Below are 15,762 nucleotides of genomic sequence, written 5' to 3'. Positions count from 1 at the left end.
TTATCTTCAAATGTGTGTTGCTGAATGAAGTCCGATGGGACGGTGGAGCATGCACCGGGGACTTGGACCATGACTGGCATGTGGTCCTGCCTCCTGCTACTTCTCCATGACATTAAAGGTCCCACCCACAACCCTGCCCCCTCACACCCCAGGCCCTGCCCGATGACCCCTGTTGCCTCCCACCAGGGGCCTGGGCATGGACAGGGTCAGGGTTGAAGGCTGCAGCTTCTCAGAGAAGGGCAAGGCAAAGGGTGTCCTCACCCCAAGCTGGCAGCACCAGGAGGCATTTGGTGGGCTGTTCCAGCCGAGGGACCAAGGTACCTAGTGCAGAGGGACCCTACCCCAGCAGGCAGGATGCGTGATACCCTTGTGGATAGCCTGTCCCTGTGGGTTGGGGGACAGGCCAGGGAAGGGGAGATTCCTGGCTTGTTGTACCACCACTGCCTGGAGCATGGAGGGGGGACCTGGAACTCAGTGGCACACAAGTGCAGAGTTGTAGGGTGAGGCTCGGTTGCTGGTGTGGGTCCCCCACAAGTCCCCACACCCAAGGAAATATGACATTAAGTAAAAATTACAAAACAGCATGACAGGTTGAGAGGAAGAGGCAGAGGAGGAGGGCGAGGGAGAGGGGGAGAGAGACAGACAGAGAGAGAGAGAGAGAGAGAGAGAGAGAGAGAGCAGCAGCAGCAGAAAAATGTAAAAAGTTTGCATCTTACTTAGTCCCATTATTGATACTTTATTTCTGCCTTTAAAAAAATTCATTTATTAAATTTGATTGGGGTGACATTGGTCAACATGAACATATAGGTTTCAGGTGTGGATTTCTATGTTACAAGATCTGTATATTGCACCGTGTGCCCACCACCCAAAGTCAAATCGTATGGGGCGGTGGGCAGTGTGGCTGGATAGAGGGACATGGTCAAGCAACAGACCACTGCACTCCGGGCCTGTGCTGGAAGCTTAGAAAATCCCCACCCCCACCCCCACAGGAGTGTCAGAGGAATCAATCCTCTTCAAGGTGGGGAAATAGGGACCAAAGGGAGAAGGGCCTCTTTCCTATGGAGCTCAGAGATCCCGGTCAGCTGCCCGCGGGGCCCAGGCGTTTCCCGGGAGATGGGCGGTCCTCAAACCCACGGTGCTCTTTGGGTTCCGGCCGCAGTGGGGGAGTGATGAGAGGGAGGGGGCTGGCACAGATGATTTGGGGTCCAGAGCCTGCCAAGGCCCGGGGCTCCCTGCCCTACCTACCAGCACCCTGGCCTCAAACACTCAAAACAGCCATTCTGAGCCAGCCCATCAGATAAAGCCTAGTCTTACATCACACCTCGCTCAGCCGCCAGAGCTGATGGAGCCAGTGCTAGGCCAAGGGCAGGGGTGAGTTTCAAAACAAGAACTGAAGCAGGGAGGAGGCTGAGGGGGAGATATGTTTTCCCTCTGACTCTCCTATCCCGACCCCACAAAGCCTCTGGCTCCCCAGGCCCATGTTTTTCTGGTGAAGAGAAACCAAGACCAGGCTTTTACAGGCCAACATTCAACCACCCCTGACTAAGGCTGCTGGATCAAACACAGGATGGCCAGTCAAATTGAAATTTCAGATAAACAAGTACTTTTTTTAGTATAAGTATGTCCCAAGTATTGCATGGGACATAGTTATATTAAAAAAGAGTATTTTTGCCCCAGCGGGTGTGGCTCAGTTTGTTGGAGCATCAGCCCATGCACCAGAAGGTTCTGGGTTCAGTTTCTGGTCAGGGCACATACCTAGGTTGTGGATTCCATCCCCCAGGTGGGGCGCATATGGGAGTCAACTGATCTGTGTATCTCTCTCACACCGATGTTTCTCTCTCTCTCTCTCTCTCTCTCTCTCTCTCTCTCTCTCTCTCTCTTTCTCTCTCTCTCTCTCTCTCTCTCTCATCACTTTTTTAAAAAGTTCTTATTGTTTATCTGAAATGTAAATGGGTATCCTTAATATTTTTTGCAAAATCTGACAACCATACTCCCAGCCAGCCTGCATGCTCCACCTCCAGACAGTGACCCTGAAACTATCTAAGAGCTCCCGCAGTTCAAGGCCCGATGAACGTTTTCAGGAAGCACAGATGAGAGTGACTTAGAAATCACATTTCACCATCTATGACCTGAGGCCCAGAAAGCAGAAGGCTTTGCTTGAGGTCACAGAGGCAGAGCTTGTCTGTCCTGGACACTTGGATGGTGCCTGACACTTTCTTTCTCTCTCTCTCTTTTTAAAATATATTTTTATTGATTTCAGAGAGTTAGGGAGAGAGACAGAAACATCAATGATGAGAGAGAATCATTGATCATGAGGGGCACTGTTCCAAGCCCCTCCTACTGGGGATTGAACCCTCAACCCAGGCATGTGCCCTTGACCAAAATCAAACCCGGGACCTTTCAGTTCGCAGGCCAACACTCTATCCACTGAGCCAAACCGGCTAGGGCGGTGCCTGACACTTTCAAATGCATCTCGGAACATCAGGGAGGTGAGTCTAGTTTCTGCTTCCATTTTGCAGAGGAAACTGAGGTCCAGGGTAGGAGAGGGGCTTTCTGGGGCTCACGGGAAGTCTAACCCCAGTCTTGATTAATCCCGTCTCTAACTCAGTGGTTCTCAACCTTCTGGCCCTTTAAATACAGTTCCTCACGTTGTGACCCAACCATAAAACTATTTTCGTTGCTATTTCATAACTGTAATGTTGCTACTGTTATGAATCATAATGTAAATATCTGATATGCAGGATGGTCTTAGGCGACCCCTGTGAAAGGGTCGTTTGACCGCCAAAGGGGTCGCGACTCACAGGTTGAGAACCGCTGCTCTAACTCAAGGTTTCAGCCTCCCAAGCCACCGCTCTCTTCTCTGGTTTGGGGGCTAAGAATGTGGGGTTCAAGGAAATGGATGTGTGTTTGAACCTTGGCTGGGTGACCCTCCCCAAGGGCTTCCTTTCCAAGCCTCAATTTTGTCATCTGTAAAATGGGGATAATGACATGCCCACTTCAGAGGGATAGTGATGACATAGTGAGGGAAACACACAAAGCCTATACCTCCCACCCACCTGAACCCTTAGCAGCTGGCATCCAGTTCCGTCCCTGGCCACTCCCCAAAGCAGACACAGGGCCGGTGCAAAGAGAGCCAGGAGTCCCAGGGATCCACAGCACCCATCCCATCTCTCATCCTTGTCACTCCTCTTCTATGCATTCAGCCCCCTGGTCACTCCGCTCCAGGCCTCTGCCCAATCTCCCCTCTACTTGTCATGCCCTTTGCCCATCCATCACTGACCAGCTCAGAGTGTCCTTCAGGCTGGAACCCACAGCCCAGCGCTTCCTCCAGACTGATCACATCTAGCGCAGCTATAACGATGGCGGTGGAGCCGACCAGGCACTGTTCCAAGCCCTTCACACATATGGAATCATTTAATGTTCACAATAGCTCTATAACGCAGATTCTATTTTCATCCTCATTTCACACAGCTGCTCAGCGGCAGAGCCAGGACCTGAACCCGGACAGCACAGCTGCAATCTGTGCACCCAAGTCAGGGCTGTGCTGCTCCTCACACCGCGATGTCCCAGCCCCTGGCACAGGCCTGGTGTGTAGCAGGTGCTCAGCAAATAGTCATCAAATACATGACCAGACGTCTCACATCAGATCATACTTTCCTCTTTCTGGGTCTGTTTCCCTGACAAAGTGCTCGCTCCTTGAGGGCAGCGACTGGGTCATATTTGTCTCATGACCAGCACAGAACCTAGTACACAGCAGACCCTCGATATTAAATGCTTGATAATAAACAAAAGAATGAATAAACTAGAGAGATGATTTGGGGGCCTAAAAAAAACCACAAGGAAGATGGCCAAGAATTTTCCCTGCAAACAAGGTCACGGTGAGTGAAGCCTGGATGCCAGATTCATTCCTGTGAGTCTTTGTGATGGGCTCCAAACAACCGATTGAAGAGGCAGGCCGTGGGATGAGGCAGTGCTACACTTGCAGAAAGCCCTCCGAGGGTGTCCTGTCCACCACACTTCATAGTCAGCCACTTACTTTCAGTTTTGTAAAAAACAGCTTTATTGAGATATAATCATACGCCACAAAATTCATCCATTTAAAATGTGCAATTCGGCATTTTGTAGCATAATTCCAGAGTTGCACAACCATCACCACAATCTAATTTTAGAACATTTTCATCACTCCACAAAGAAACCCTGCACCCATTAGCTCCTCCCATCCCTACCTCCTTGACCCCAGCCCCAACAACCACTAATCTACTTTCTGTCTCTATGGATTTACCAATTCTGCATATTTCGCATAAATGGGATCAAACAATATGTGGCCTTTTGTGACCGGCTTCTTTCACTTAGCATAACGTGTTCAGGTCTGCCCATGCTGTGGCATGTGTCAATACCATATTCCTTATTATTGATGAATAGTGTTTCACTGTATGGATATATTGCATTTTGTTTATACTGTACACTCATCAGTTGATGGACGCTGGTTTTTAACCACTGTTTAGTCATTATAATAACACTGCTCTGAACACTCATGTGCAAGTTCATTATGGAAATATATTTTCATTTCTCTTGTATATATGCCTAGGAGTAGAATTGCTGGGTCATATCATATTATTCCCTTTTAACTTGGGGGTGGGAAAAGCAATGATCTTTCTTGAACAACTTAAAAATAAATTTCAACACCTAAGCAGTCCTACAGCTCTGCAAAGCTGAGCTCCAAATAGAGGATCTTTGAGGAGACCGGGCACCACAGTGAATCATGTGAATTCAAATCTCGGCTTTGCTATCCACGGTGTGACTTTGCCCAGATGTGTCCACTTCTCTGGATCTTGTGTCCTTAGCTATGACAGGGAGATTTTCATAGACAGCTTGAAGGCATTTGGGAGGATTAAGTGAGGTAACAGGCGAGGACCACCTGACACACTGTAGGGGCTCAATACCAGACTGTATCATTTAATGCAGCAAACACATTTATTTGTGCCATGTGCTGGACGATGTCACTTTATAGCCGGGAAGACTGAGGCCTGGGAGGGAGTAGGATTTATCCAGAATTGATTGCAGGCCAACCCCACCTCCTTTTGCAAGAATGCACACTTCTGTGGTCCCTTGGAATACCATTCCCCCTGTCCAATCCTGGTTACTTTAATCAAATGAGGGATCAGGTCAGAACAGCCCTAAGTCACACTGAAGGTTTTCACTTTGACCCCTTCTCCTGCCAACTGACATGGTCAGCTGGGCCTGTGGAGGGGTATTCCCATCGCTGTGCCTCAGTTGCCTCATCTGTAAAATGATACTTCCCTCCTCGGGTGGTAGCGAGGACTACATTAGATGATAGATGTAGAATCAAGCTCTCAGTCCTGGCATATATAAAGTGTTTAGCAATGGGAACTGTTTCTTCCAGCTATTTGGGGGGATGCAGGGGAAGCATGGGGGGGGGGGAGTAAGAAATAAAAAGAAAACCATAAGGCAACATCACTTACAAAAGTCACAATCCAAATTATAATGGCTGTGATGAGAAAGACAGCATCAAGCTGGCAAGGATGTGGAATGGCCGGAACTCTCCTACGTCCCTGGTGGGAGTGCCAAATGGTACAGGCATTTTGGAAGGCTCTGGCAGAATCTACCAAAGCTAAGATATCACATACACCGGGATCCGATAATCCTACCCATAGCTATTTACCCAACAGAGATATGTACCAGGATCACCCAAAATCTGTTCAAGAATGCGCAGCACCGTTTGTAGCAGCTCCAAGCTGGAAACACCCACATGTCCAATGAGAAGGGCACAGGACAACTGTGGTCGTTACATATGAGGGCATTCCAGACACAAAGATGACATCTACACCAACGTGGATGCACCTCACAGATGAGCTATGGAGCAAGAGAAGCCAGACACAGAGGGGTACGTGGTGCATGGCGCCCTTTGTATAAAGGTCAAGCGTGGCTAAATCAGCTCTGCAATGTCAGAAGTCAGGAGGGTGGCTCCTGGGGCAGACACGTGGCGCTTATGGAACACCCATTATATTCTGCTTCCTGATCTGTGGGACACGGTGTGTTCAGGTTGTGAAAATTCACAAAGCTCTCCACGAGTCGGTTTTGAGCTTCTCTGTATGAACGCCTTACTCTGAACAAGTTGACTGAAGAGTAGAAGCATACTCATTTTGCAAGAATGCACACAGGTAGCAGGCATTCCACACTTTAGAAGGGTTGCCTATGTTGGGGAAGATGGCAAAGGGAACCTGAGAGGAGAATATAATGAAACAAGCCTGGGGACAGCAGTTTGCACAGGCCAATGATGGCCATGTGTCCAGTTTGAGAGGGGGAGGGGAGTGTATTAATTCAATGCTCAGCACTACCCTGCCCCTAAATGTTTCCTTGTTATTATTTTAGGTCAAATGGTCTCCAAATTTGAATGCACACACAGCAGTTCCCAAAGATGTATATTTATTTATAAAGTACTAGAGGCCCGGTGCACAAAAATTTGTGCACTCGGGGGGGGGGGGTTCCCTCAGCCCGGCATGTGCCCTCTCACAGTCTGGGACCCCTCGGGGGATGACCACCTGCTGGCTTAGGCCTGCTCCCTGGGGGATTGGGCCTAAGCTGGCAATCAGACATCCCTCTGGCAGCCCGACAGCCCTCGGGGGATGTCCACTTGCCAGCGGGGAGCAGACCTAAGCTGCAGCCGGACATCCTTAGCGCTGCTGAGGAGGCAGAAGAGGCTCCCACCACCACCGCTGTACTGGCAGCCATCAGCCTGGCTTGTGGCTGAGCAGAGCTCCCCCATGTGGGAGCTCACTGACCACCAGAGGGCAGCTCCTGCATTGGGCACCTGCCCCCTGGTGGTCAGTGTGTGTCATAGTGAACAGTCATTCCCAGTCTTTCTGCTATTAGGCTTGGTGCACGGGTGGGGGCCGGCTGGTTTGCCCTGAAGGGTGTCCCGGATCAGGGTGGGGGTCCTGCTTGGGTGCCTGGCCAGCCTGGGTGAGGGGCTGATGGCTGTTTGCAGCTGGTCACATCCCCTTCAGGGTGGGGGTTCCCACTGGGGTGCCTGGCCAGCCTGGGTGAGGGGCTGATGGCTGTTTGCAGCTGGTCACATCCCCTTCAGGGTGGGGGTTCCCACTGGGGTGCCTGGCCAGTCTGGATGAGGGGCTGAGGGTTTTCAGGCTGGCCAAGCCCGCTGGCAACTGAAGCTCCCAGCCTCTCCTTTTTTTCTTTCTTTTTTATTCTGGGATTTATTTACCTTCTATAATTGAAACTTTGTTGCCACTCCAGCTCCAAGGCCACGGCCTGCTGAAAGCAGGTATCTGGGGTTTAACTTCTATAATTGCAACTTTGTTGCTTAGAGTGGAGCTCAGAGCCCGGCCGCAGCAGGGAGGTAGCTTGGCTTTCTCCATCACTGGAGCAAGCAAGTCTCCTGCTCGCTTCAGCTGCGTGGCTGCTGGCCGCCATCTTTGTTGGCGGTTAATTTGCATATCTCGCTGATTAGCCAATGGGAAGCATATGGGAGGTACGGTTAATTTCAATCTTTGTCTATTACTAGATAGGATAAGCATGCTATTTAACTAGTGTATTATCCTATATAATAAAAGGCTAATATGCAAATCGACCAAACAGTGGAATGACTGGTCACTATGACGCATACTGACCACCAGGGGGCAGATGCTCAACACAGGAGCTGTTCCCTGGTGGTCAGTGCGCTCCTACAGGGGGAGCGCTGCTCAGCTAGAAGCTGGGCTCATGGCTGGCGAGTGCAGTGGCAGTTGGACATCCCCTGAGGGTTCCTGGACTGCGAGAGGGCGCAGGCCGGGTTTAGGGACCCCCCCACTCCCAGTGCCCAAATTTTGTGCACCAGACCTCTAGTATAGATTATAAAACAGACTCAAAATGGAATTTTTAAAAGGATCATGAGTGGACACAAGCATTCTGATCTTTTCTTTGCTCATCCAGTGGTTGCTGCTCAGGAAAACCCCCTGTCCAGCCCAGAGTTCACCTGCCCCCCAGAGAGAGGGCTGAGGGGCTAGGCCAGGAGCCAATGTTGCAGACTCCCCATTCGTGGGCTCTGAGCCTACCCACGAACTCTCTAGGAAGGAAGGCATTAAACCTACCTGTGATCAGGGTGAGAGCACAAGGCAGGCATTTGTATTTTATTTAACCTGTAAGCCTTGCACCAGATCCTGTTGCAAACACTTCCCAAATACAGGGTGTCCTAAAAACATGTATACACACTTTAACAGCTGATAGCTCAATTTTGAAATGAAATGTCCATTTTAATAAACACTGCCTTGCCCTAGCTGGTTTGGCTCAGTGGATAGAGCATCAGCCTGCGGACTGAAAGGTCCCAGGTTTGATTCCAGTCAAGGGCACATGCCTGGGTTCTGGGATCCATCCGCAGGAGGGGGCATGCAGGAGGCAGCCAATCAATGATTCTCTCTCATCATTGATGTTTCTATCTCCCTCTCCCTCTTCCTTCTTCTCTGAAATCAGTAAAAATATATTTTAAAAAATAAACACTGCCTCTATAATTATTAAAAGTGTGTGTATACTTTGAGGATGTATTAACTCATTTCATCCTCAACAAGGAAATTTCCTATAATAACTTTGTTTTAGCAGATGGGAACTGAGGCACAGAGGAGTTAAGTAACTTGCCCAAAGTCACACAGTTGGGAAGGAACAAAGCCAACCTTTGAACCAGGACAATCTGGCTCCAGAGCCCACGCTCTCTCCTCCACTCACCAGGGCTGGCTTCACTCCCAGCTTCCCAGAAAGGGGAGTATCTATTCCCAGACAAGTCCCAGAGGACCAAGTGGATCTCAAACCCCCAGCTTCTCCTAGGACCTGCTGCAAGAAATACCCAAACAATAATATAATTATCATCCCCATTTACAGATGCAGAGATGGAGGTTCAGCAAGAAGAAATGACCTGCCCCTCGCCCCCAGCTGGTAAGTGGTACAGGTGGGATTTAAGCTCAGGACCATCAAACTTCCAAGGCATGCGCTTCACCATCAGCTGAGCTGCCTTAAGAAAGCCCTATTTTGCGAAGAGCACTGGAGAGGGAATCCGGGGCCCCTGACTCTAGCCCTGGCTCTGCCGTGGGCTCACTGTACTATCTCAGGAGGCCAGTCTGTAGAGAGCTCTCGGTTCCCCTGGGCAATATGTGAAGGGAGTGGTTGAGCTCAAAGATCACTTCTAGCCTTTCAGCCCTGATGTTTCCCAGTACCCGATGGGTGCAGGTCAGAGACCAGAGGGAGAAGCCATTTGGGATTTGGGATCTTCCTGGAGGAGGTGAGACTTCAGTTTACCGTGGGTGGGGCCCTCACAGCCACACCCTGAATGGGCTGAGCTGTCAGCCCATTGACAGAATAGGAAGCAACTGGCCTGAGCTTGCAGAGTGGGCAAGTGGCAGTCTTGGATTTGAACCCAGAGCTGTCAGAGCCCTTCTCTCTCACACAGCAGATGGGAGGAGCTTTAAGAGATGAAACTAAGCGATGAACACCAAGAGTTAGGACCCAAGGCAGAGTGGGCTTGGCAAACACTAGGTGCTCAATAAAAATGTAAGAGGAAAGAAGGAAGGAAGAGGCCCATGGCAGACTCCAGCCTGGCAGGCACCAGGCTTCCAGGCCAGCTGGGCCCTGTGGGGGACAGGAACCTGCAATACTGTGGGGCTGTGCCAGATGCACGCTGCACAGAGGGCACCTATTAGACCAATTAGAGCAATGTTTTCCGCTTTGCTGGCTGCCAGGCAGCTCCTTGCTGTGCCCAGCCCTGGCTCAGGAGAGGTCACGGCCTTCCCAGGGCAAGGGCAGGGCAGGACTGGGCCCTGTGGAGCTCCCAGAATTCAGGGCTCAGTCCAACTAGAGGAGCCAAACGCCCAATGCATCCTGGGCCAAACCCTTCTTTTGTACCCCGGCTGGTACCCACTTACCTACCTGGACTGCAAAAACCACCAGTTGGGGGTCAGACTGGTTATGTAACATGGATACTTCCCCTGGCACAGCATGGAGAGCAAGGGGCACAGGCCATCTGGGTCCTCTCCCACAGCATCCTTGACCTCCTTGGTTGGCACATCCTCTCAGATGGAAGGTTTGCCACCTTTTAAGGTGGTTTCAGTGGTGCCCTCCAGGGCAGCAGAGCAAGTATGAGTTGGCTGCCTCTGAGCATGTGGGGCTGTGCCATGTAGCTGGCATATTACAGAGCAGGCTCAGGAGTCAGAGACTTGCACCTCTCTCTTCCTCTGTTTCCTGATTTGTAAGAGGAGGGGGGGTAGTGCGGGGGAAAGAGCCTGTATCTTGAAGGATGGCTGTGAGAATTAAACAGGTGAATATATTCAAAGCGCTTAGGACAGTGCCAGGCACAGGGCAATCACTGCATAAGTATTAGCTATCACTACTACTACCACTATTACTGCAAATGTTATCATCATTCTGATTCAGCTACTTCACCACCTTTTTCTTGACCTCTCTGACCCTCAGACTTCTCTTCTGAAAAATTAAGATAACTACTTTACCTGCCTCACAGGGTTGTCATGAGGAGTAGATGTGCTAACACCTGCCCATGTAAATGGCCACACAGTGCCTGGTACATAATCTGTGCTCTGTATCAGGCCCCTGGGGCCTGGTGTCAAAAAAGTTGGGTCCAAGTCTCCCTTGTTGTTGCTGTGTGACCCTGGGCAACTCACTTAACCTCTCTGAATCTGGTTTCCTCATGGCTTGGGATATAGCAGGTCCATTGGGATAAATATGGTCCCTTTACTACCTTCTCAGGCATGTTCCCACACACAGCCCCCAAAGGTCATGAGCCTGCAAAGGAGTCACCTTATCCACTGGGAATTTCACAGGGGATGGGCATTCCTTGTCTCCCCCAGGAAAGCCCACAGGAGTGCCAGCAGCTCAAGCTCAGAGTATCTAGAGGAGAGCATTTAAATTAAGTTCCATAGGGTCAGAGGGCAGATGGACACCATGAGGCCTGTGTGAAACCTGGTGCTCCTCCCTGGATCGCAGCCCTCTGCCCTCCCCCCAACCACCACCACCACTTGCTTACCTGGCTCCAACTCACTCCCTTCCATCTGCTAGGAAGGCTCTCCCGCTGTCCTGCACCCACTGTGTCCCCAGACTCTACTCTGACCTCCTGGCCTTGCATCACCTGGCAAGAGTTGCCAGTTACCACCAAATGCATCAGAGCTTTGATCAGTTTCTTTCACACACAGGATGATGCTGATTCTCCCGACACTGGGAGTGGGGGTATCTGTCCCTCGTGCACACTGAGACTTCCCAAGGCCACAGCTGGGATTCCGACCCTGCATCCAGTGCTCATCCTCCCCCAATCCTTTCTGCTCTGCTAGACTTTGATCTCACCCCTAGCTCTATCCAGGGAAGGAAATTAAAATATGTAACAACTGTCAGGGCACACAGATGCCAGCTGCAAACAGCCAACCCAGATGTATCAGGACATCTTGACAGCACTCCTACCCGGGGACACTTCCTGCCTCATACTGTGGATGATTCGGCCTCTTCTCCTCTTCTGTCTCTCAGAAGCCTGGGCTACAGTTATTTACTGTCTCACTCCACTACGGGCCCTAGCACAGGTCCTGCACGTGGTAGGGGCTTCACACACATCCATTCACTCAAAAGCTAATTACATGCCAGGCCCCTCACCAAGGGCTAGGGACATGGTAGTGCCAGGTCCCTGCCTCAGGGAGCTGACCCCATGGTAGGAAGGTAGTGAGCAATATGAACACACACATGTAAGCTGATTGCAAATGGTGTGTGCAAAAATTACTTCCACAGAGGCTGAGAGAGAGCCATTTGCTATTTAGATAAGTGGTCAGGGGAGGCCTTTCTGGCAAGGTGATGTTTATGCCAGACCTGGAGGCTAAGAAGAAAACAGCCATGGAAAGATCAGAGGGAGGGGAGGTCCGGGCAGACAGAACAGCATGTGCAAACATCCTGAGTGGAGCCTGAGTGGGAGTTGGATGGGTGGAAAGGAAGCAAAGTACATGGCAAAGATGCAACGAAGGGCCCTTGGTCAAGAGTCTGGACTGTGTCTGAGTGCGATGGGGATCAATCGAAGGGTTCCAGCAAAGACAGTGACATCATCTGATTTCTATTTTGAAAGACTCCATCTGGCTGCTGAGTGGGGAACAAGTTACAGGAGGGTTGCAGGGATGAAGGAGGGAGTGATTTCCTCCGGTAGCTTGAAATGAGTAAGGTTTAGCTGCATAGCAGATGAGAGTAGCACCTCATTACCCTTATCCCTCTGAGGCAGCAGCACTTCTGGAAAACTAAGCTGTCTGAGTAATACAGCAGCAGGAGGAAGGCCAGGCCCCCGCCAGTAAGGCATGATAATCTATAGAGCACGTAAGCACCTAAGCCACAGAGAGTTGTGGCCACTTGCCAAAGTTCCAGTAAGTTCCAAAAGCTATAAATTCAATTGCATTGAATTGTAATGAAATAAATCCACTAGGAGACTTTGGGCTTGGCCCACAAATGTACTTGGTACAATACAAATCTGCAATCGTTACTGACATTCCAAAACCAGGTGTTATGTAAAAATCTGGATTTCTGGCTGGTTTGGAACACTCCAGAACTTGGGCAGCCCTGGGTCTGCACTCCATCCCGACCACATCCAGGGAGCAGAGCCGAGGCCACCTAGTTCAGACAGGACACACGTGTTCAATTTGCCGCAGTCCCCACCTCTCCCTACCATCCCCTGAGTCCAATCACTCACTATTTTAATGGCCTCCAAGGCATCTGAGTTTATTCCTATCTTTGTTTTCAAACATTTAAAAGTCCAGTAATTCCAAGGTTTGGTGAGAAATTTACATCTTCTGCTGTAGCAATGTAAATCGCAGAATTGTCCAGGTACACTTTGGAAAACTATCCAGTAATTTCTAGTAAAGCTGTTATCATTGTGTAAATTGAAGGCATGCATTTTCCATAACCCAGCATTTCCTGACCTGGGTTCCCTAGAGCAACTTGTGCCCGTGTGCATTAGCCCTAACCTAGAAACGACCCAATGTCCATCAACAGGAGATTGATAAACTGTGCTGTAGCCCCACACTGGAATACTGTGCAGAAATGACAATGAACAGGTTACAGCTATGCACACGAATGGACGTCAGAGACACAATGTGAATGACAAAAGCAAGTTTCAGAAGAATACAGACAGAATGATTCATTTATATAGCATGCCCAAACTAAACACTAAACAATAAACTGTTTAAGGAAATGGGCAGAGGTGGTACAATCAAGAGGGAAAACAAAGGACTAATTAACACAAACTTCCAGCTAGGGCTTCCCTCTGAGGGAGGGAGGAAAATGCGAAGTTCCTAACATAGTGGTCATGTTCTATTTATATATATATATATTTCAGAGAGGAAAGGAGAAGGAGAGAGAGAGATAGAGACATCATTGATGAGAGAGAATCATTGATCGGCTACCTCCTGCACGTACACCTCCTCCCCCACCGGGGATTGAGCCCACAACCTGGGCATGTGCCCTTGACCAGAATCGAACCTGGGGCCCTTCAGTCCGCAGGCCAATGGTCTATCCACTGAGCCAAACCGACTAGTGCAGTGGTCAGCAAACTCATTAGTCAACAGAGTCAAATATCAACAGTACAACGATTGAAATTTCTTTTGAGAGCCAAATTTTTTAAACTTAAGCTATATAGGTAGGTACATTGTTATTAACTTAATTAGGGTACTCCTAAGGCTTAGAAAGAGCCACACTCAAGGGGTCAAAGAGCCGCATGTGGCTCGCGAGCCGCAGTTTGCCAACCACTGGACTAGGGCATGCTCTATTTCTTAAGCTGGGTAATGAAAATGCATGATTTGCTATACTATTATTATTTTAAATTATTATGAATAATATGGATTCTTTTAGAATTTTTTATTTTTAAGATGTATTTTGCTAAAGGCAAATATAATTAGTATAGAATAAATTACACACTTCTTAAGTGTTCACTTCAATGCATTTTTACATTTGTAGTCGCCCTTGTAATTATCACTTGAGCAAGACATGGAACATTTCCAGCGCCCCAGAACCTCCCCTGGCACCCCTTTGCAGTCAGTCCTCGTCCCCAGAAACAACTGCTGCTCTGACTTCTGTCAGCATTGCCGTCCTGGAACGTCGCATAGATGGATTTGTACAGGACGTCCTCGCCGGGGTCTGGCTTTGTCCCCTCGGCGTACTCTTTTGGAGATTCCCCCGCATGGTTATCAGCAGTTGACGTGTTTTGATTGTTGAGTAGTATTCCATTGCGAGGATGTTCCGCGGTTTATTTAGCCACTCCCCTGGTGACAGACATCTGGGTTGTTTCCAGTGTGGGCTAACGTGAAGAAAGCTGCCATGAGCATTTTCACACATGTCTGGGTATGATAAACATATGTTTTCATTGCTCTTGGGTAAATAGCCTGGAGCGGAGTGATTGAGACATTCTGTAGGTGTGCGCTTCACTGAAGGCACCTGAAATCTCCTTAGCTCCTAACTTCAGAGGAAACTTAGAAAGGTGCTCCAAAGTATCTGTGCATTTTCTATTTTCTTTAACAGAATATGAGATTCCAGCCGCTCCACATCCTCATGGTACTTGGTGGTGTAAGTTCTTAAAATTTTTAGCCATTCAGGTGGGTATAATATGGTGTCTGGTTATAATTTTAATTCTAACATTTTGTTTTTCGGTGGTGTTGAGCACCGTTTATGTGCACACTGGCCATTAGTATATCTCCTTTTGTAGTATCTATTCAAGTCTTCTGGCATTTTTTTTACAATTGGATTATTCATCTTGTTGCTATTGATTTGTAGTTCTTTATGTGTTCTGGGAATAATTCCTTTGTCGGATACACACGCACACACACACACACACACACACACACACATACACACACACAGTGAATATTTTCTTCCAGTCTTTGTCTTGTCCATTAATCTTATTAATGGTGACTTTTAACAAGCAGAACATTAGATTTTGGATGAAGTCCAATTTTTCAATATATATTTTTTAAGGTTGGTATTTTTTGAATCCTGACCAAGGAACCTTTGCCTCCCTAATGTAGCAAAGACATCTCTATGTCTTCTCAGTTCTGCTTTTTACACTTACGCCTATGATCTATTTCAAATTGATTTTTCTGACATGTAGAAAGCTGTACCTATTCAATGTATAGAACTCGATGAGTTTGAGGATAAGTATATACCATGAAACCATCACCACCATCAAGGCCATCGAAATGTCCATCACCTCCCAAAATTTCATCCTGCTATTATTATTATTATCATTTCCAATTGACTTTTGTGTATGAAGTAGTAGTTAAGATTTATTTTCTGATACCCATTTTTCCATTTATTAAAAGTGCTTTGCCCGGCTGGAGTAGCTGAGTGGTTGAACATCGACCTGTGAACCAGGAGATCACAGTTCGATTCCCAGTCAGGGCACATGCCTGGGTTGCAGGCTTGGTCCCCAGTGTGGGGCCTGCAGGAGGCAGTTGATCAGTGATTCTCTCTCATCATTGATGTTTCTATTTCTCTCTCCCTCTCCCTTCCTCTCTGAAATCAATAAAAATGTATTTTTTAAAAAGTACTTTCCTTTCCCACTGATTTCACTTAATACCTTGCTTTATTACTTTAAATTATTCTTTAAACTGTTATAATCCTCTTTAATTTATATCTGTGTGTGTGTATGTGTGTGTGTGTGTGTGTGTATTTCACATTTTAAAAAGAGCCTCCCTCAGTGCCTCTGGGAGGCATTGTGCTCAGTGCTGGGAGACA

General features: G+C 48.5%; 1 long non-coding RNA gene across 1 annotated transcript; it reads left to right on the top strand.

Annotated features, from left to right (window-relative positions):
- Nucleotides 1–8,924: 8,924 nt before the first annotated feature.
- On the top strand, nucleotides 8,925–15,424 carry LOC111824799. Its single transcript, XR_002827876.1, has 3 exons — nucleotides 8,925–8,943; nucleotides 14,551–14,624; nucleotides 15,348–15,424. It is a non-coding gene; the product is annotated as an uncharacterized LOC111824799 (long non-coding RNA).
- The last annotated feature ends 338 nt before the right edge of the window (nucleotides 15,425–15,762 follow it).

The sequence above is a fragment of the Myotis lucifugus genome, unplaced genomic scaffold, assembly GCF_000147115.1.
Source record: "Myotis lucifugus unplaced genomic scaffold, Myoluc2.0 scaffold_8, whole genome shotgun sequence".
NCBI classification, from domain to species: Eukaryota; Metazoa; Chordata; class Mammalia; order Chiroptera; family Vespertilionidae; genus Myotis; species Myotis lucifugus.
The sequence above is the reverse complement of the archived record's forward strand: the minus strand, read 5'-3'. Positions and strand labels throughout refer to the sequence as shown.